We start from the raw sequence: 6,000 nt of genomic DNA, 5'->3' as shown, positions 1-6,000 counted from the left end.
TGAGAAGCACATATGAATAAGTTGTGTCCAAGGCCTGCAAGAAGCTTCCGCCTGATGACTCTTCAAATCAATATTGAAACAAAACCCACACAGGCAAGACCCCATCCACAAATTTGCAGTCCTGCAGGTATACTCCAAAACCTGGGCAAAAAAAAAAAAAAAACCAGAACTATCTGAGCCAGTAGCTGAAGCCAATATGTAAGTCAGACTTTGGTGAGTACCATCCACTATTAGCTGTGTTGGGGGGAGCAGGTCTTTGAACCCAAGCTGCAAGGGAAGTGTCCCCCCTCCCCCTTCCCTTCCCTGCCAGGACTCCTCTCCCATAAGCAGCTGTGAGATACCACCACCTTCTCTGCTCAACCCTCACAGTACAAGCTCCCTCCTCCTCTGGTGTCCAGGCTCTGGGGGTCTGAAGAGAACATTTCTCACCCTTTTCCTGCTTCCCCTGGAGGATGGGGCTTCCCACCCAAAATAGGTGCAGACCCACCCAGCAAGAGGAGGGGCTGACAGTTTGCGGGGAGGAAATCAGAACTCTGGATTTTGTAAGTCCAGACGTCCTGTAAACTCTGACCAGAGTATAAACATCCCCTGGGACTGAGGGGAGGATATGCTGGTGGGCAGGGGGCCCGGCGCCTCCATCTGCCCTGAGGACAGGCTGTTTATCCCACATCCCTCACAGGCCCCCTTGGGCTCCTTCCTGTCTAGGTCTGGGCAAGTAGAGGCAGGCAGGATGGCCCCGCAGGGGGGCCTGAGGCCTCAGACGTCAGATTCAGATTCGACCTCTCCCGCTGGAAGGGAACTTATAAAGCTCAGAGAGCCCAACTCTCTCTTTTTCTTGAATTTCCCTCACAACGGGTCTTCTGGCCTCCACTAAAACACCTCGGCTAATGGGGAGCTCACTCTTTCCCAGGGCAGTCCATGCTATTACTGGCACTCTGGCAGCTGAAAAGTTCTAGAAGAAAGTGATTCTAGAATTGTTTGGTGTGACCTGATTGAGCACAGCTAAGAATAATGTGTAGCATGGCCATTCATTGAACCCACACTGTGCCAGGTGCTTTATGTACATTTTCCCATTAAATTTCCCCTCCTCTCAAGGACGACACAGGCTCAGAAGAGTTAGGTTACTTGCCTGAGGTGACTCAGCTGTTTTGTGGTGGGGCTGGGATGCAGTTGCTATATTTCAAAGTGTATGCTTTAAATATTAATCTATACTGGTTCTTCACGATCAAAAAGCAAAAATAGCACACATACCACAAAAACACCATACAACAAACACAGTCACACACAAATGAACCACATTACTATAAAAGCAACCCAAACTAGCCAAATCTTAAGTATCCTTTGTATGCTGGGCAAATCATAATTTTTATGATGAAGCCATTTTAACAACCCTATGAGGCAACTGAGACTCATTGAAGTTAGAAAAAAATGGATGTGGCACAGCAAGTTTCAAGCACCACTTCTGAAGTCTGAAATTGCCACTATACCTTATTGCGTGATAGGAGGGGACTGAAGTATAATGAAAGACGAAACCTTTATCACTGTTATTTTCAACAACAAAAGCTCTGAAAAGTGGGATGTGCAACCTCAGAGACAAATGATCGCCCTACACTGGAGGTGTCCAGCAAAGATGCTTTAAAAGGAGTTCTTACACTAGTAAGGGCTAACACAAGATATTCCCCAGTGTCAATCTGCAATCCAGAAACACAAACTTGACATTTTCAAGGCTGGATCCTGGGTGGAAGGGTGGCCGCGGTCACCCAGTCCCAGAGCACAAGCCCACTCGGAGTCCTACCCCTCCTCCACTCACGTTTCCTTGACTGCCCCTGAAAGCAGAGGCATTGGCTCCTGGCCTGGGCAGAGGGTCATGTGGACGTGGTGGGCCTTCTGCATATCCCAGTGGCCGCCCATTCACCCAGGCCTTGCCCTTTTTTGAGAACTGGGAGCTTTCTGGCTGGGTCTGTTCCCACCAACAGCGTTCCCGTCCAGGGAGCTTAAAATAGTGCCTCTTGGCTGGGGCCCTGAAGCGAGCAGTGAGGGAGGCATTTGTGCAAATATGGGCCTGGGAGAAGAACTCCTACCCCGAGAGGGTGGGGGATGGGGTGGGCAGCTCAGCAGGAGAGCCAAGACCTCCAGTGGAGGATGCGCCCTCTTGGCCACAGCCCCCTCCATCTTGCAGCAGAGGCGCCTGCTAGTCTCCTCCTGCCTTCTCTGACCTTACTGGGTCCACTTGGGCAAATCTCTACACTGAATCCCCACAGGCCTTCCTGGCTCAGCCGAGGCTCCAGGGTGGGCCCATGGGGAACAGGGACCTCTACATTCTTCTGCTGGTTCTATCCTTGTCCCCCTATCATAGTGCCCTTCCTACCCAGGAACATCCTAGGTAGCAACCTTTTTTAGAAGAATGATTATGCATTTAGCTGCGCCAGGTCTTAGTTGTAGCATGTGGGATCTTTAGTTGCAGCATGCAAACTCTTAGTTGCAGCATGTGGGATCTAGTTCCCTGGCTAGGAATCAAACCTGGGCCCCCTGCTTTGGGAAGGCGAAGTCTTAGCCACTGGACCACCAGGGAGGTCTTCAGAAGCATGCTTTGGAAGGCCCAAGTCAAAACTTGTTTTAACAATCATAATGACAGTTGCAGCCGCTGCTGATTGAGGGCTTACTTTTGTTAGGTGCTCTGCTGAGGGCTATAACATGCATTATCTCGTTTGGTCCCCACCATCATCCACTGAGAGCCAAGTTACTATTATCTCTACTGTGCATAAGAAACTAAGTTCAGAGATGTCAAGTAACTTTCCTGAGGTCGCACAGCTCTGAAGTGACAGAGGCAGAATTAAAACTCAGGTCTGTCAACCACTGGAGTCTGAACTCTGACCTCCTGGGCTGCATCTCCTCCTCTGGCCTCCCATGCTCCACCCCAGCATTACCACCCTGTGTCACATATACATGGCTGTTTGGATTGAACGCATCAGGTATTTAGTGAATGCCTACTATGAGCCAGGAATATTGCTGGGTGCCAGACCCACAGCTTGGGAACTCCTAGATCCCTATGAGGACTCTGTTTGGGCTTGAGTTCAGTGACTGCCCCAACATGCAGGATCTGGTTTGACGATGTCAAGGTGTGGCTGAGGCAAGCATAGACCCTCCTCAGTCACCAGCTGACCAGTTGGACATCCTTGCCTCCTTGCTGGCTGTGATGCCCCCCTCCTTCCTGCACAGCAGGAAACAGCATGCACAGGAATCAAATTTGCTTTGAATCCTCTGTGACTTTGGGCTCTCTGAGCCTCAGTTTCCCCATATGTAGATTCAGAATACAATTAAGACCTCACCACGGGGTGGTTGGAAGGATTTAATAAAGCAGTGCACGTGGGACTCCCCTGGCGATCCAATGGTTAAGACTCCATGCTTCCAATGCAGAAGGCACAGGTTCAATTCCTGGTTGGCAGACTGAGATCCCATATGTTGAGCAGTGTGGCCAAAAGATTAAAAAACAAACAACCACAAAAAACAATGCTCATGAAAGACTTATCACTGTACTAGGTGGTCTAAGTGGAGGAAGAAATGGCAACCTACTCCAGTATTTTTGCCTGGGAAATCCCATGGACAGAGGAGCCTGATGAGCTACGTCCATGGGGTTGCAAGAGTTGGACATGACTGAGCGGATCAGCATGCATGCATGCAGGTAGTCTAAGGAAATAGAATTAAGCAGCAACTGTTATTACTTATTGTTTTCCTGAAGACTGCATTGTCCTGGTGCCGGAGGCCTAGGGCCTAACACATGGTAGGTGCTCCAAGTAAAGGCAGTCACTCACTCAGCAGACAGAAGCCACCACCCGGCCCCTGCCCCCTCACTCCTGGCTGGTTGCGTGTCATGCAGTTCCTGCTCTGATGTGGAAGGTGTCCCAGGCACTGGTCCTCATCAACGCTAGGGTTGCTTGGGTGGCCATGGGCAGGCACAAGACTTTTACTTACCTGGTTCCCTTGTTTTCATCCAGGGAAAAGGAGTGGCTGGCGTGAAAGTTCTGCCAGGGTTTGCCTGCTCCTCGGGGACATCTGGCTTTCTGGTGGTGCCACCTGGCGGTGAGTACAGAACTGCTTCTAGCTGGGCGGCCTCCGAGGGACCTGGTGGCTCTGAGCACGACCATTTCCTGCCCCTTGCTCTCCAGCCCATGTAGCCCTTCCCTGATCCCCTGTATTGGTCACTGACTGTGAGGAAAGACGTAAGGGGTCTCTGTGGGGTCTCTGTTATCATGCCTCCTTCAGGCCTGGCTCTGACCTGCAGGGTAAGGTCCCTCAGTGGTCAGCCAGGGCTCATCCTCAGGATATCCTTCAGGTCTGATGACCTCTCAGTGGTTTCTAGAAACCAAGGTTGGAAGAATGGGCCTGCTTCCTGGCTTGAGCTGGCCCAGGAATGGGAAACCCAATGATGGTGACTGGGCCCATACTTGACTCCTCACTGTACCTGCTTAACTATCCACAGATCCCTCTCCCCTCTCTGGGGCCACCAGAGGGACTGGCCTGGCTTCTAGGTTCTCTGTCTTTTAAAAAAAAATTGAATTTATTTATTTGCCTGCGTTGGGTCTTAGTTGTGGCACGTGGGATCTTTAGTTGTAGCATGCAAACTCTTAGGTGCAGCATGTGGGATCTAGTTCCCTGACCAGGGGTTGAATCCAGGCGCCCTGCTTAAGAATTAGGAGAATAAATTGTGCTTGAACCAGCCTTACTCAGCTTTGTACCAACATGCTGTGTGAGCTTGGGTAAGGCCTGTCCCTCCCTGGGCCTTGGTCTCCCTGTGGTAGAATGGTGATGGGGCAGGTGATGGGTGAGGAACCCTGTAGTTCCCTGACTGGATCCTTGATAAGGTGCAGATTCCTGGGGCTGCCTCATTAGAACTCTGGGGCCAGGACCCTGGAACCTGTGTGAAGTTGGAAGCTGAGGCAGCCAAACCCTGTCTTTGGGAGATGGAAGCCTGCAGTGTGTGTTGCTGGCAGGGAAGAAGAGTGTGGTGGTTTCAGGGGTCCTGAGAAGCTGAGGAACCCCCTTGTAGCCCAATTCCCACCTTTTAATTTCTCCCTTTGTGTGGATGCAGGGAAGGGCCCCCCAGCTGCATGTCTGTGGGACCCCACCAGCAGCAGCAGCAGGAGGTCAGCAAGAAGGGTGCACAGGTTACAACCAGCTTGCCCCCATCCTTTGCCTCCTCATGCTGGCTGTTTCACACGTCCAAAGGACCGTGGTGTTGGGGCTGGGGCAGCCTGGGGTGGGACTGGGGGCCTTTGTTGCTTGAGGAGGTATTTTCAGAGTCCCCCTCCCTCTGGAGTTTCCAACGATAGAATAGAGCCCTGTCTAGTATTTGACCAAATATGGTGGTATCTCTCATGAGCTCGAGCCTCAGCCAGCTTCTCAGTTATGCTGTGGAAACCTGCCCCGGACAGATTAATCTTGTGACATTCAGGAGCGCCTTGCACCCTGCGTTCTTCCCCTCGGCGATTCCTGTAAATGGCCAAGAGTGGCCCCGAACAGGACGGTGCAGTCCTGGAGCCTGTCCTCTGTCCTCTTCACACCCCCTTTCACCTTCTCCTCAGGGGAGCTTGCTTGCTCACATTCAGCTGGGTTGTTCACTTGAGGGGAGAGACCCAGACCAGGTCCATCCAGCTCATAATTCCTAGACAAGAGGACCCTGGGGTTACCTAAGCTCATGAAATTTTGGCCAGAGCCCGTGAGGACCAAAGCTCTCAGCCAGGAGGGTGGACCCAAAGAGGTAGAAAGGAGAGTTGTCTGGGTCATGAGAACTGTGCTTGCTCTAATGCTAAATAGAACAGCTAACGTTCCCAAGAACAATTACACTATTATTGTACAGTGATAGTCTTCATAATAAACAGCTAGGTTTATTGAGCACATACTACATGCCAGGCACTGTATCAGCTGTTTAATGTGGCTTATTTCCCTTACTCCTAGTAACAACCCCTAGAAGTTGTTCTAGACACTGGGGAAATGAGACTC

Source organism: Odocoileus virginianus, chromosome 3 (genome assembly GCF_023699985.2).
Source record: "Odocoileus virginianus isolate 20LAN1187 ecotype Illinois chromosome 3, Ovbor_1.2, whole genome shotgun sequence".
Classification (NCBI taxonomy): domain Eukaryota; kingdom Metazoa; phylum Chordata; class Mammalia; order Artiodactyla; family Cervidae; genus Odocoileus; species Odocoileus virginianus.
Note: the sequence above shows the minus strand (reverse complement) of the source record.